This window comes from Notolepis coatsorum, assembly GCF_963971535.1.
Source record: "Notolepis coatsorum genome assembly, chromosome: 8".
NCBI lineage: Eukaryota > Metazoa > Chordata > Actinopteri > Aulopiformes > Paralepididae > Notolepis > Notolepis coatsorum.
The window spans coordinates 128,245,157-128,259,971 of record NC_140172.1 but is presented as its reverse complement, the minus strand read 5'-3'; the positions used below and the strand labels follow the sequence as shown (position 1 = coordinate 128,259,971).

At 43.1% G+C, this 14,815-nt stretch overlaps 1 pseudogene across 1 annotated transcript in view; it reads right to left on the bottom strand.

The window, feature by feature from the left end:
- LOC311233557 (glutamate receptor 4-like) overlaps nucleotides 1-14,815 on the bottom strand; it is a 136,512-nt pseudogene that overhangs the window by 14,340 nt on the left and 107,357 nt on the right. The window contains exon 7 of the transcript in view: nucleotides 2,671-2,731. The product of the transcript in view is annotated as a glutamate receptor 4-like (transcript). The remainder of the gene's footprint in view (nucleotides 1-2,670; nucleotides 2,732-14,815) is intronic.

The following is a 14,815-nucleotide window of genomic DNA, read 5'->3' as shown; positions in this document are numbered from 1 at the left end:
CATCTGGTATGTCATAAATGTATAGATGTAGCAGTACTGTCTATCTGTATGTCATGTATGTCATATATGTCCTGATGAATTGAAAATGGGGGACCCTGATGTAAACAAGACGAAAGTCTTTCTCTGGTCTGCATCCCCTTAACAATTGTGTGTATTGAGCTGTACTGTATTGTACCCATTCTGGAAATCTGTTACAGTTTTCAATCAATCAATCAATCAATAAATCAATAAATCAATCAATCAATCAATCAATCAATCAATCAATCAATCAATCAATCAATCAATCTCTATCTGTCACTCTCTCGCTATCACTATCTCTCTTTATCTATCTATCTATCTATCTATCTATCTATCTATCTATCTATCTATCTATCTATCTATCTATCTATCTATCTATCTATCTATCTATCTATCTATCTATCTATCTATCTATCTATCTATCTATCTATCTATCTATCTATCTATCTATCTATCACTCTCTCTCTATCTGTCACTCACTATATATATATATATATATCACACACACACACACACACACACACACACACACACACACACACACACACACGCACGCACACACACACACACACACACACACACACACACACACACACACACACACACACACACACTACGCTGTCGTTCCATGTCTCCAGGTTCCTCGTGTTAGTAAGTGTTCCCCGTGTTAGTAGTTGGAGTTTGTTTTGTGTTACTTTTCCCCCCTCTTCCAGTTTTACGTAACTGAGAGGTTTTGTTTAGTTGGTTTTGTTCCTTGTTCTGTTTTATTCCTTTTGTCCTTGGCCTTGAAGCCGTCTCCCCTTGTCTGCATTTGGGTCCTACTTTCACCCTCACCCGTGACAGGAATGTATAATGTGTTGGACTGTGTGTACGTGTAACTAGGAGGGATATGAGGACTGTAGGGGTGTAACGGTACACAAAAACCACGGTTCGGTATGTACCTCGGTTTTGAAGTCACGGTTCGGTAAGGGTTTTTCGGTACAGTGGGGGAAAGTTTGGCTTTCCATATTCCACTCAGGGGGTGATGTAGTGTGCAGTAACTAATTTTACTTGTAGGGTGGTCAACGAATATTCTATATTGAAATTAATAATCTAATGAAAAAAAAGAAGAATTATATTAGATTGTGAAAAAAACAGCCCCCTGGTGGGCGGTCATTAGTGGTTAACATACCGTTATTCATTCGGTACACAGCCATACTGAACCTAAGGTCCAGTCCTGAAACGGTTCGGTACGGATACGTGTACCTTTACACCCCTAGAGGACTGTATGTGTAACTAGGAGGGATATGAGGACTGTGTGTATGTGTAACTAGGAGGGATATGTGGACTGTGTGTATGTATGTAACTAGGAGGGATATTACGACTGTATGTGTAACTAGGAGGGATATGAGGACTGTGTGTGTAACTAGGAGGATATGAGGACTGTGTGTGTAACTAGGAGGGATATGAGGACTGTGTGTATGTGTAACTAGGAGGGATATGAGGACTGTATGTGTAACTAGGAGGGATATGATGACTGTATGTATGTATGTAACTAGGAGGGATATGAGGACTGTGTATGTATGTAACTAGGAGGGATATGATGACTGTGTGTATGTGTACCTAGGAGGGACATGATGACTGTGTGTATGTGGTAACTAGGAGGGATATTCAAAAAGAAAAATGTCTACTGCCTCATGTACAGTCAGTGACAATAAAGTAATCTTCCTAATGGCGGCTCTGTGTGAAGCTTCACATCTAAGAAACTGTGTGGATATCTATATCGCCCGGCCTCACTATTAAATGCTCATTTTACTGGGCAGGGATATTGTTATGTTTGCCTGGGAGATGTAGTTAAATATGGCGGTGTCTGAGTAAAACCTCCTGAGAGCCACTGGCTTTCTGCTACACTAAACAACAAATAATAATATGGCCGTTTTGGTACACAGAGGCAGCGGGAGCCTGTTCTCATTATTTCTTGCCATTGTAGGAGACGAGGAAGATGGAGAGGGGGGGGGGGGTCAGAGAGAGAGAGAGGTGGGGGGGGAGAGAGAGGGGGGAGAGAGAGAGGGATGGAGAGAGATAGAGAGAGAAAGAGGGAAAGAGAGAGAGGGATATATATAGAGAGAGAGAGTGGGGGGGGAGAAAGAGAGAAAGAGTGAGTGAGAAAGAGAGAGGGAGAGAAAAGTGAGAGAGAGACAGACACAGAGAGAGAAATTGACAGCAAAAGAGAGAAAGAGAATGAGAGAGAGAGATAGAGAGAGAGAGATAGATAGAGAGAGGGAGAGAGAGACAGGCACATAGAGAGAAATTGACAGCGACAGAGAGAGAGAGAGAGAGAGAGAGCGAGAGAGAGAGAGAGAGAGAGAGAGAGAGAGAGAGAGAAGGGGGGGAGTGGATCAGTCTGTCGTTTATGTGAAGCTGCTTGACTGTAAAAGCTTCAACTCGTGAGCCACGTGGGTCCTGCACGCCGCTCCTCGCAGAGGGGAACACCCCGAGAGAGGAGAGAGAGCGAGATGGAGTGAAAGTGAGAAAAGGGAATGGGGGCTGAGGCAGCGTTCAGCCCACCAGAGGAACAGCAGCCTGATATTAATTATCCTCGCTAGCAGGAGTTCATTAAGTTCCCCGCTGGCCGGGGCTGCGGGGAGGGGGGGTCTCTATTCATTAGCCCACCTCGCTGCTTCAATAGCTCTCCATGGTGGGCTGCAGCGGACGCCCTGATGCCCTGGGACACCTAGCCCAGACACGCACACACAGAGACAGACACACACACACAGAGACAGACACACACACACACACACACACACACACAGAGACAGACACACACACAGAGACAGACACACACAGAGACAGACACACACAGAGACAGACACACACAGAGACAGACACACACAGAGACAGACACACACACACACACACACACACACACACACACACACACACACACACACACACACACACACACACACACAGAGACAGAGACACACACACACAAAGACACAGACAGACACACACACACACACACACACACACACACACAAACGCACAGAGACAGACAGACAGACACACACACAGACAGACACACAGATACACACATATACACGCACAGACAGAAAGACACACACACACACACATAGAGATAGACACACAGATACACACTGACTCTGTCTGGAGAAGACTTTAAGCTAATTTTTCCCCATCATTTCGGCATGCCCCTTTAAAAACAGAGCAGGGGACTAGGTCTACGGTGGTGAACAGAGGAGAGGACTATGACTCAGGCTATGGGGGAAACGCAGTGGGGAGCAAAGGCATTTGCCAGGGATGGAGAGCAATTTAATGCTGTCAAATCAGGAAGAATTGGAGTGGGGATACACTACAGTTTACGCACCGACACATATGCACTCGCAAACGTATACACACGCACACACGTGCACCCAGACACATTTACAAACGGATGCACACACACACACACATGCACACAGACACATTCACAAACGCATGCACACACACACACACACACACGCATGCACACAGACACATTCACAAATGCATGCACACACACACAACAACTTTCTTGTCTCCCTCACACGTACATTCTCCTTCCCACTTCCACTCCACTGCATCTAGGTTTAAAATAGAAATCTGCACTCCACACACACACACACGCACGCACGCACGCACGCACACACACACACACACACACGCACACACACACACACACACAGCATCTGCTGGAAGGCAGAAGGGGAGGCGACCACCATAGCGCGATGCCATCTCGCCCTGTTACCCTCTTCAATCTGTGTGGCTTGATGTGACTGAATGCAAAAAAGTGGGTCAGTCTGTGACATTATTGCTGGACTGGTCAGATGAGCATAGAGTGGAACCAACTGCTAATGATGTATTAACTATAGTAAAACCTACAGTATACCAGTATTCCTGTAGACACACTTACCACAGCAATACTGCAGTGATTTATAGTATTCCTGTGCTTTTGTTTCATACACACGATTATAGATTGACCACAATAATACAGTGATTCACCCAGATTGTATCCCTGTAGTCGAATAGGGTGATTCTATAGTGATTTACTGCAGTATTTTGAATAGTAATTGGTGTGTTACAGGAATATTAGTTTTACTCTAGTTAATTTTCCTATGGCTGTCCCTGTGGCGGAGGATATTAAAAGAATGGCTGATACCTCCGGCTAAGGAATTATTTAATTGTGGTTTAATCTCAAGGTGGTCGTAGTGAAGTGTATTGTTAGCCTATTTATTAATGTCGCCATTATCTTGTTTAGCTCTGTAATCGGTGTGGCCCATAATCTGGCACATCACCGCGGTAGTACAAGCAAGCAATCTTAGCCTTGCATGGGTCTGACGTGTCTTGCTATGTAGCCCTGTAGTAATAATAATAATAATAACAATAAATGTTATTTGTATAGCACCTTTCATACAAGAATTGCAGCCCAAAGTGCTTCACAACAGTGATGTAGACACGGAATAGACATAGAATGTCTGAAGAGAAGTCGGATCGCTCTGCCGCCGACTTGACCTGACCCCCTTCTACACATAAGCCACCCAGTGTTCTTTTTTTTTTTTACCATGGCAACCACTTCCCATTGACCAGCCGTTTGACAGAGATCACTGTTCATCTTAAATCTTTTAAACATATTCATATTTTACTCAACATAAAATCACATCACATTTAATTATTTTCTTTGTTTGTTTTGTAGCAAGTAGTTTCCTTTCGTATGGAACCTGGCTGGCTTAACTCGTTATAGCCCGCCAATCGAATTCTGCCAACAACGAGTAAACTCGTTATTGGATCGTTATTTCTTTTATTCACTATTTCCATTCATCCTGCTATGCTGTAGGACTGTGTGGCACTCTGTCCGAGACCGCAACGGTCCGATACCGCCGCCTAACGCCTTGCGGCTGCTATTGCACTCCATTTGAAATGATGTGGTTTGTTTTCCTGGCCGAGCTGCAGCGTGCAGGCGGGGTCTAAACACTCCAGCAAGACAAGCGCTTATAGGGATGGCATCGACAAGGGTCCCCGCCCCCCCCCCCCCCTCCGTTCATTTTCTTTGGTGGATAACGTTGGACACACGATCGTGACCAGTATTTGGAATGGCGATCAGATAATTGGATTATTCTTGTTGCAGTACATCATAGACAAGGTAAGGACTATATATTATCAATCTTGCGTTGATCCGGAAAAAAATTCCCCGCGATCGCAGCATGTGTCTGTGGTGCGTGTGTGGGCCGTGTCCCGTTGGTTGCGATCAAAGCACGGAGGGCCGGCTTCCCCCCCCCCCCCCTTTCATGCATCGATGATGAAACATAATACCGATAATCTAACGTTGATTTCAGGATGATTATTGATCCAGGCGAGGAGTGGCACGATTTATAGTGGAATGCAGTAAAGCGCTGTTTGGCGGAGTTCCCTGGGATTACACAGGATCACTCTAGAACTATACTCATATTCACCACGGTATAAAACGAAAATGTATGGATGAAAAAATTATCTGTTTTTTGCATGTTGACCGGAAGGAACTCACTGACAATCGACGTTGTTATTAGATCCATAGCTATAATATTTAATATAGTTTTAGCACTACAAACACCGGCATCTACCCGCATTGCATTACAGCGCTGGCACAAACGGCCATACGCCCACAGCGACTTCTGGCGTCCAATGTGTTAAGGTCCCCTGAGTTTGCTCGGAACAGGGTAAATCTGTGTTTCGTTATGATGCTCCTCTAGCTCATGGAATGAACTCCAACAGTCCTTAAAGCTTGAGATTCTCCCCTCTGTTGCAGTTTAAAACCTTGATCTCCAACCTGTCCAGCCTGCGAACCCCAGCTACTAGGACGGAGAGGCTTAGGCTAAGCTTCTTCCCCCAGGCCATCAGAGCCTTGAACAATGAACATTGAGAGACACAGAAACTGAACTATCCACACACAAGCACACACAAGCACATACACGACACGCACGCTGAGCACGCTCACACACTAGCAGCCACTTTAACACTCATGCCGCACACACGCACACTTATGGCCAGAGGAAAGGCCACTTTAAATTAGTATAACATCAGGAACAGTGTATTGCACTACTAAAGCTACCTAGCATGTCCTATATGCTCTGTAAATACTATGTACAGATACCGAGATGGCACACCATGTACCTGTTTATTGCACTGTTGTTGTTATTGGATTCTTTAATATGTTGTACCACTGTATTTTTATTGGATTCTATTATATGTTGTACCACTGTATTGCACATCGTCGCGGGCAAGACCAGCCGCATTTCATTGTATACCTGTATGCCGTGACAATTAAAACTCTTGACTTGACTTGACTTGACTTGTCATGTCAAAACAAGTTGTACGTGTAATTTATTTGTTATCCTTGCTTTTTGCCTCATCTTGTTGTCTTGTTGCCTCCTTTTGCTCATTTCAGTATTTACACTTGACGCGACTGTAAATGAGGGAAACCTCAGTTGCCTTTCGAGTTTAAATAAAGGTTTGAAATGGTTGCCATCATCTTCTAGCGTTTTGGATTCCTCCATTCAAAAACTCCCGTTGCTCCGTCTCCTCATTATATAGAGTGTCTCTGCTTTCAGTCCACTACGTTTCAAAGGAAATAGCCTACTTTTTATAAACTATGAAAGTTCAAGCCTGCCAACGTTAAGAGGAAGTATTCAGAGTCAGTATATCTGCACTGCCACCCACTTTAACATTTAGAGGTCAACGCATTGAGGGTTGAATGCTCCCAAGCTTTGCAAATAGCTTTACCCTTTTACTTAAAGGGGCACTTCACCAAAAAGACAATGCTGATCTATGTTGGGCATAATCTCACAGACGTCCAAAAACTAAAAAGAAACGGTTTGAATTGAGCCACCAGCGATGTCATTGGGGACATTGAATCCTTGCAATACCTTGTCTTATAGGGACCTTATCATTTCATTGGGCTGGGCTGTAATTAACACGACACAAGGATTCAATGTCCCCGATGACATCACTGGTGGCCACATTCAAACTCATTTACTTTCATAACTGTCAAACTAAATTAATGCGTGTAAAACCTTTTGGATGGGTGTGTGAGGTTATGTGCAAAATAAATCAGCATCATTTTCTTGGGTGAAGTTCCCCTTTAAGAATATATATATATTAGAATGAGAGAGATGACCCAGAACTGCCTTTTCCAGTTTGGCAGTATCTGACACCCAGAGGAAGCCTGGTTTCCCAAAAACAAGTGTTCGATTGGTCTTCTCAATCCAAACTTTACAATGCCTGACTTGACCCTGACACAGCCTGGCAAATCAGCAACTGCTGATCCATGAAGGCTTTCGTTCATGTATTATGGAGGAGCAAGCTGCAAGTAAAAACCTTTCTTTTACCATTACTTTAATTGTAACAGAACTGGTGAGCTGAATGTTGCTGTGAAACAAAGTATCTCTCTCTCTCTCTCTCTCTCTCTCTCTCTCTCTCTCTCTCTCTCTCTCTCTCTCTCTCTCTCTCTCTCTCTCTCTCTCTCTCAATTCAATTCAATTCAATTCAAATGGGCTTTATTGACATGGGAAACATACGTTTACATTGCCAAAGCCAAACAAAACTCTCTCTCTCTCTCTCTCTCTCTCTCTCTCTCTCTCTCTCTCTCTCTCTCTCTCTCTCTCTCTCTCTCTCTCTCTCTCTCTCTCTCTCTCTCTATATATATATATATATATATATATATATATATATATATATATATTAGGGCTGCAACTAACGATTATTTTATTAGCAATTAATCTGCCTATTATTTTATTGATTAGTCAATTAATCTAAACGATTAATTTACCAGAAGAATGTACAACAATTGATTATATTTGCAATTTAATATTTCAAAATGTATTACTAGTATCCTCAGGTCACATGGGTAGTTGCCTCTTTGAAACCACCTACTGAATACCCAGAGTAGGAGATGACCTATGCCATGAAGTTTATTTACTGTATGTCTATAAATGCTGTGTAGTGTGGATGCCTATAGTACATTTATACAAACACACAAGAGAAAGGGAGAATAGCTTATAGCAGAGTTAATGATTTTACAATATTTTTGCTAATGAAGTGACATATTAATTATCATCAACTATCCAGTTAGTTTGTATAGTGTAACGTACATAGAGAGAGGGAGAGAGAGAGGGAGAGAGGGAGAGAGGGAGAGAGGGAGAGAGACAGGCTCAGCCCCCCCCCCCTTTCCTCACTATTGGAACTCCGCAAAAACAAAAGTGATTTCTCCTGTGGCTGTGAGCGTTTCCAGGGGAGAATCATGAATAGTGGTTTAAGAGAAGTTATTTATATTTTGAACGTGATTCACTGCGTACTTGTTAGATTACACGTTGCGCTTGTTATGACTTTGAACCTCTGCCATTTCCACAATAAAAAAGGCACATCCATCTCTCTCTCTCTCTCTCTCTCTCTCTCTCTCTCTCTCTCTCTCTCTCTCTCTCTCTCTCTCTCTCTCTCTATATATATATGGTATGGTATGGTTTTATTCTTAGTCCCCGAGGGGAAACATGGTTTGCCACCAGAGCGAATACAAATACACAAACAAGAAACAATTACATACAGTACTCTCTCTCTCTCTCTCTCTCTCTCTCTCTCTCTCTCTCTCTCTCTCTCTCTCTCTCTCTCTCTCTCTCTCTCTCTCCTTGTGTGAATTTTGCCTTTAAAGTTGTCTTGATACGCCCGATAGTGACAAGAAAACAAATATCCCTTATGTACCAAAATCTAAGGCTAGACATGTCTGATGACACTCTACATATTAAAGAAAAATGGGAACTAGAGATGAATTCAATAGTGGAGGATGAAGATTGGGAGGCCATGTGTTTTAACTGTCACAGGGGCATCGGAAGCCAGTTATGGAAAGAATTTGATTGGAAGGTCAAAATTAGATTATTCAGAACTCCATTGACAGCATGTGTCTTCAAAAAGGACTCTACCAACAAATGCTGGAGGGAATGTGGTATGGTTGGGGATCATACACACATATTCTGGGACTGCCCAAAAATACAGACGTTTTGGAAGGATATAAAAGAAGAAATAGAGAAAATATTGGAAACGGACATCCCCATGGACCCAATGTTGTTTCTGTTAGAAATACAGAGTGAACGAGTGTTGGACACGGATCAGTACTATATATTACACATCTTATTGATGATTGCAAAAAAAAATATTACTATTAACTGGATGAAACCTGAGCCCCCTACGACTGCTCAATGGAAACAGAAAGTTAAACATGTACATATGATGGAACACATGACAGCCCAGCTACAGCTGAAGATGCCTCTCTTTGAGAAGAGATGGAGGTCAATTACTAGCTATCTTGGGTAGGCTTAGGGACACACTGCTTTGAGACAGGATGGATTGTGTATTGGAGTGTGTATTAGAGAGGGAAATGTGTAGGTATATTTCAGTAGGCAGGAATGTTTTGGAGGAGGGACCCAATCAAGGTTAGTTATTTGTAAATGTTTACTTTATTTTATTTATTTCCCCCCCCTTTTTATCTTTTTTTTCTGTCTGTATTGTCATTTTTACTGTACTGTACTGTCATTGTATTGCTGTTGGCAATAAAGTAAAAAAAAATTGTCTTGATAAGAGTTGTTATACTGTACCATCAGTGTGCTACAGTAGCGATACAATAACCACGTATTTAGGACAGGGACTTTGTCAAAAGAAGAAGACTGTCAGTCATTGAATGTGCTACAGGACTGGAATGATTCCAAACTGGATTTGGTTTAGCTAATAGAAAAATGTACAACAGGTTTGTCTTGACAATGATAGCCCCACAGGCATTACCCCAAACAGCCCACCCCACAAACCTAGAATGGACTGCATATACTGTATAACTTATGCCTCACATTCACCCATTCACTCAGACACCGACGGTGGAAGGTGACCATGCAAGGATGCCGACCTGCTCCTCAGGAGCAGTTAGGGGGTTAAGTGTCTTGCTCAAGAACACATAATTGTATACTGGAGAAAACTAAGCCTATTCTTTTATCTAAATTATAAGTTGATAGCCATAGAAGGCACACAAGAGGTTAACACCTAGTAGCCTACATTTCACATAGAAAAAATAGATCAAAGATAAATACATTTCATGTTACCATGGTTGGTGACAGTATAACGAAACATAGAGTGCATTCATATGAAATGGCAAACATAGATTATTATTATTTTTGAAGACGTATTTCAAAATATTTTGTCAGCTCTGTTCAGCTTTGTTCTGGTCTGTCCATCATCTCTGTATACAGACACACGGAATGCCAACCGAATTCAATGCAATAACAACACAGCATGAATCATACCATTAGACACTCAAGTGGTTCACGGCATTTGGTGGTGAAATAAAAAAACTTGAAGATGTCAACGTACAAAGTAAAAAATAAAACGGTAACAGCAGTAACAGCTACAGTAACGGAGTAAGCGAACACTTTCAATATAAAACATTCTTCCTGGAAAGAAATTATGTGAAACATAATGACAAAGGCGCGGAGAGCAGCCAGGCACCTTCTCTTCCTCTCTGGATTCGGCTTTCCCTCGTCGTTCGCAACAAAGGGCTTCTTCCCCCCAGCTTCCCACACACATCGGAGAGCTCTCTGAGCTTGCAGTGATAAAAGAAGCAAGGGTTCCATCGACAGACGACAGCGCGCAGGAGGGGGACACGGGGGGGGGGACACTGTCCTTCAGGAACAGGAAACTTGGTTTTCTGCATCGGCTCCCAAAATGTCCCCCGGGAAGCTGCCAAACGAGGTGTTATCGCCTCGTACACAGTAGGCGACACCTGGCCCTCAGAGGAATATCTGGATGGAGGACGACTCGCGGGGCGTTAGGAGAGGTGAAGGGGTCGAGGCTTCCACGAAGAGATGAGCTCGTCCGGCTTTACCGCCACGGTAACCCTCACTGAACCCCCCCGAGTCCGGCGGGTTGTAATATGTATCTGGGTGTAATATGTCTCCTAGGATGTTCAGAGAGGTGACAGAGGCGAGGCTTCTACAGAGATGAGGACAGGGAGCTGGTGTTATTCAAGGCTTTCCCCCCCCCCCCCCTGTGGTATTTCATGGAGACTTGTAGAGATGGTACGGTTGTTCATTTCAGTTAGAACAATGGTAAATTCTCTGAAGAGACAGGTATTGAGCGAAAATGACTGTATTGAACAGAAGTATCCGTAGCCTACTGAATATTGACGTTAGCTTGTTTCAGTATGACCTGCTGGAAATGTACCATATTCCGACGGCGGCCATTTTGCTCTTATGTCATGCTCAGGATAGAATTCCTTTCCAGAGAATGAGAAGAGAATGGTCAACTGTGTCAAATGCTTTCGACAAATCTACAAACAGGGCAACACAATGCTTTCTGTTATCAAGGGCGGATACTATACCATTTGACCCTTTCGACTTGCCATTCACCTCCAGGAAGATAAACAATTGGTGCATGTGGAATACCTTTACCTGAACAAAACATCAAGATGGATCTTCCAAATGTTGTTTATTTCATGTGTTTCCTTGAGTGTTTTAATTATTATTGCGTTTACTGTAACATTAGGCTACTGCGCGATACTCAAGTGACGTCGCAGTTTTCCCTTTGTCGAATGATAATCCTGAATCTGTGATCAGTCAGATTGTTGTATCGTGCTGACATCATCAGGTAAGAGAAAAGCTTCTGGTTTGCTTTACTCACACAGATGTGTACCTGGTTATGAGGCGTCCGTAGTGCAAAATAATATAGTTTCCACAGAGATAAGACAGAGCATTTTCTTTTATCCACTTTTTCCTTCCCATTTTCTATTTTTCTCCCATCCCAATTTCGTTTTATCCAATTCTCCCCTCCCCTGTCTTGAACGTTGCTAGACTATGCCTCCCACTGGTCGGTTGTAGTGAGGACAGAAGCCTTGCATCACGTGTCCCCTCCGGTACAGCTCGAACTCTCAGTGGCGAGGAGTAACGTGTGGGAGGCTCACGCTGCCCCCGCTACTTCCTGCTTCCGCCGCACCGGCGTCACCAAACCAACCTGTAGGAGTCGCTGTCCACAACGTCCAATCCCCACCCACCGGCTTTTACCACCCTCTAACACTTGCCAATTGTGTTAGTATGAACAACCGGCCAGTCGGTAGCAACGCCGAGAGCTGGGCTCGAAGCCAGCGTCTCCTGCGTTAGTGGCGAGCGCCATGCCCACTGCGCCAATCAGCCGCCCATAAGACAGAGCATTTGATGGCCATATATGTGATTGTCTATGAAAGGGAGGAAAAATTACTTTGAGAGACTGCTCATATCAGTCTTATAAGCAAGAGGTTCTGCTCTGACAACTAAGCTGACAAGCCCATTGTTCAGTTCAGACTAGGGATGTCCGATATTATCGGCCTACCAATATTATCGGCCGATATCGGCATTAAAATGTGATATCGGAAAATATCGGTATCGGTTTAAAAAAAAATATATATATATTTTTTTACATTTCTATAACCTTTATTTACCCAGGCAAGCAAGTAAAAACAATTCTGATTTTATTTATTGTCAAAAGTATGCATAATGTTGTGTTAATTCCACAACAAGAGATATGTAATGTTAATTACCTGAAATTATTCCGTTTTTTGGGGGGGGAAACCCTGCATATATCGGTATCGGTTGATATCGGTATCGGAAATTAAGAGTTGGACAATATCGGTAGGTATCAGTATCGGTAAAAAAGCCAATATCAAGCATCCCTAGTTCAGACCATTGACTTTCAAGTTGATAATGGTTTAAAAAGAAATAATCCTGTGCAGAACCCAGATAGGGTTATTTTATGTCTGACTGAGAGACAGCACAGCAAAACAAATAAATCAAATGTATTTATTTGGTGTCCCCTTCAGACCACCTTTGCCCCTTGGTAGTGAGAAAGTTGCTAACTCCCAAAACAAAAAAGGAAACAAAGCGCAATACTCTACCAATCAGGGCTCTTTTGCCTAGAGGTCGCTGTTTTTTTTTTAATTTTTACTTTTTTTAGTGTTCTAGACTCTAGGTCACTGTTTGACAGCATTACAGATTACACCTTTACACATAATTATATTGAATAAGCATGTCATTCAGTGTTTTAGACGGTTGCCTCAAAAGCAGACAGTGTAGACTCAATTGTTCAATTACAGCATTCCACATAATTGTGTGTGGTTGATTCTACTGTACATTGTCCTCACTTCATATCATCAAATGCATTTAGTTAAGGTGTCTTTAAAGCAGAGGATCTCACCACTGCTGTGTTGTACAGAAAAAAGAGTGAGACAGAGTGAAGTTCACAGCTGCGCGGGATCATCATGTGCCACCGATGTGTGTGTGTGTGTGTGTCTGTGTCTGTGTGTGTGTGTGTGTGTGTGTGTGCGTGTGTGTGTGTGTGTGTGTGTGTGTGTGTGTGTGTGTGTGTGTGTGTCTGTGTGTGTGTGTCTGTGTGTGTGTCTGTGTGTGTGGCAGCAGGATAAGCCCTTAACCCACAGTGTCCTGAGCCAGGCCAAGCCACGCCATGCTCTGCCAAACCAGCCAAGCTAAGCTAAACTAAGTCCATTCTGGGGGGAAATCCAGTGAGGCCAAGTGAAGCTGAGCGACTAATTAGGCAGTATGTGACAGTCTTGCTAAAGGGGCTACACACACACAAGTCTTCACCAGTGTAATGCATTATGAACATGTTACTGTAATCATATTACTTTCCGTTAGATGCAAGGCACCTCAAAAAGACCGGCAATGTCACTTACTCACTCACTCAATCAGGGGTCGCGACTCGCAAGCCCACAGGGTTAGTGTGTGTGTGTGTGTGTGTGTGTGTGTGTGTGTGTGTGTGTGTGTGTGTGTGTGTGTGTGTGTGTGTGTGTGTGTGTGTGTGTGTGTGTGTGTGTGTGTGTGTGTGTGTGTGTGTGTGTGTGGGAAATTAACGTCAGACTTTAGGCTTATATCATATATAAATATATTAGTTAATTAGGAACATTGATTAAGTTAAAAGTCATTGATAAATAGGATTACAGTACAATCAGTATCATAAACATTTGAGAACACATTTGATATGGTTTCCTTTTTACATTGAGAGGCTTTTAGGCCAAGGTTGGAGGGGCCCCCTTATCTCCAGAAGGGTGGCTAGCCGGTCCGGGGTGGGCGCCTGTGCATTTTCCTGTTACATAACTATGCATCCTCTAGGACCTGGTCCGAGCTGGATCATATGGGAAAGGACACAGGTGTCTCACACTTGATTGGTCAGCCAGCGAAGACACCCTAGGTCGGACAGTATATCAGACCATTTTAGAATAGAGGAAAAGGGAGCTCCTTGGCCACTGCTATACTGCATTGCTGTCAACAAGCTTGTCGTGATCCATGGACCACCCGATAATTCATGTAATTATGCTTTCTGATTATTCAATAAATACCATACATGATGTTTGAACTCATTGTCCTGTGTCTAATATTCAATATCCTTTTGTCCTGATTCGAGGAACAACCAAATCTTTCCCACATGTGTGTGTGTGTGTGTGTGTGTGTGTGTGTGTGTGTGTGTGTGTGTGTGTGTGTGTGTGTGTGTGTGTGTGTGTGTGTGTGTGTGTGTGTGTGTGTGTGTGCTCGCTCACAATATCTTGCAAACTATAGGACCAATCAGCCTGTGCTTTGGTGCAGAAAGTTGCAGAGGCACAAGGATGAGCGTGTGGGAATATGTTTCACATCAGGCACACATTTCTTTGGAATTCAGTTCCAGCATTCTCCAATAGCCTACATACAGTTCTGTACAGAGTTCATGGTACATGTTTTTAATGCAAATGCTA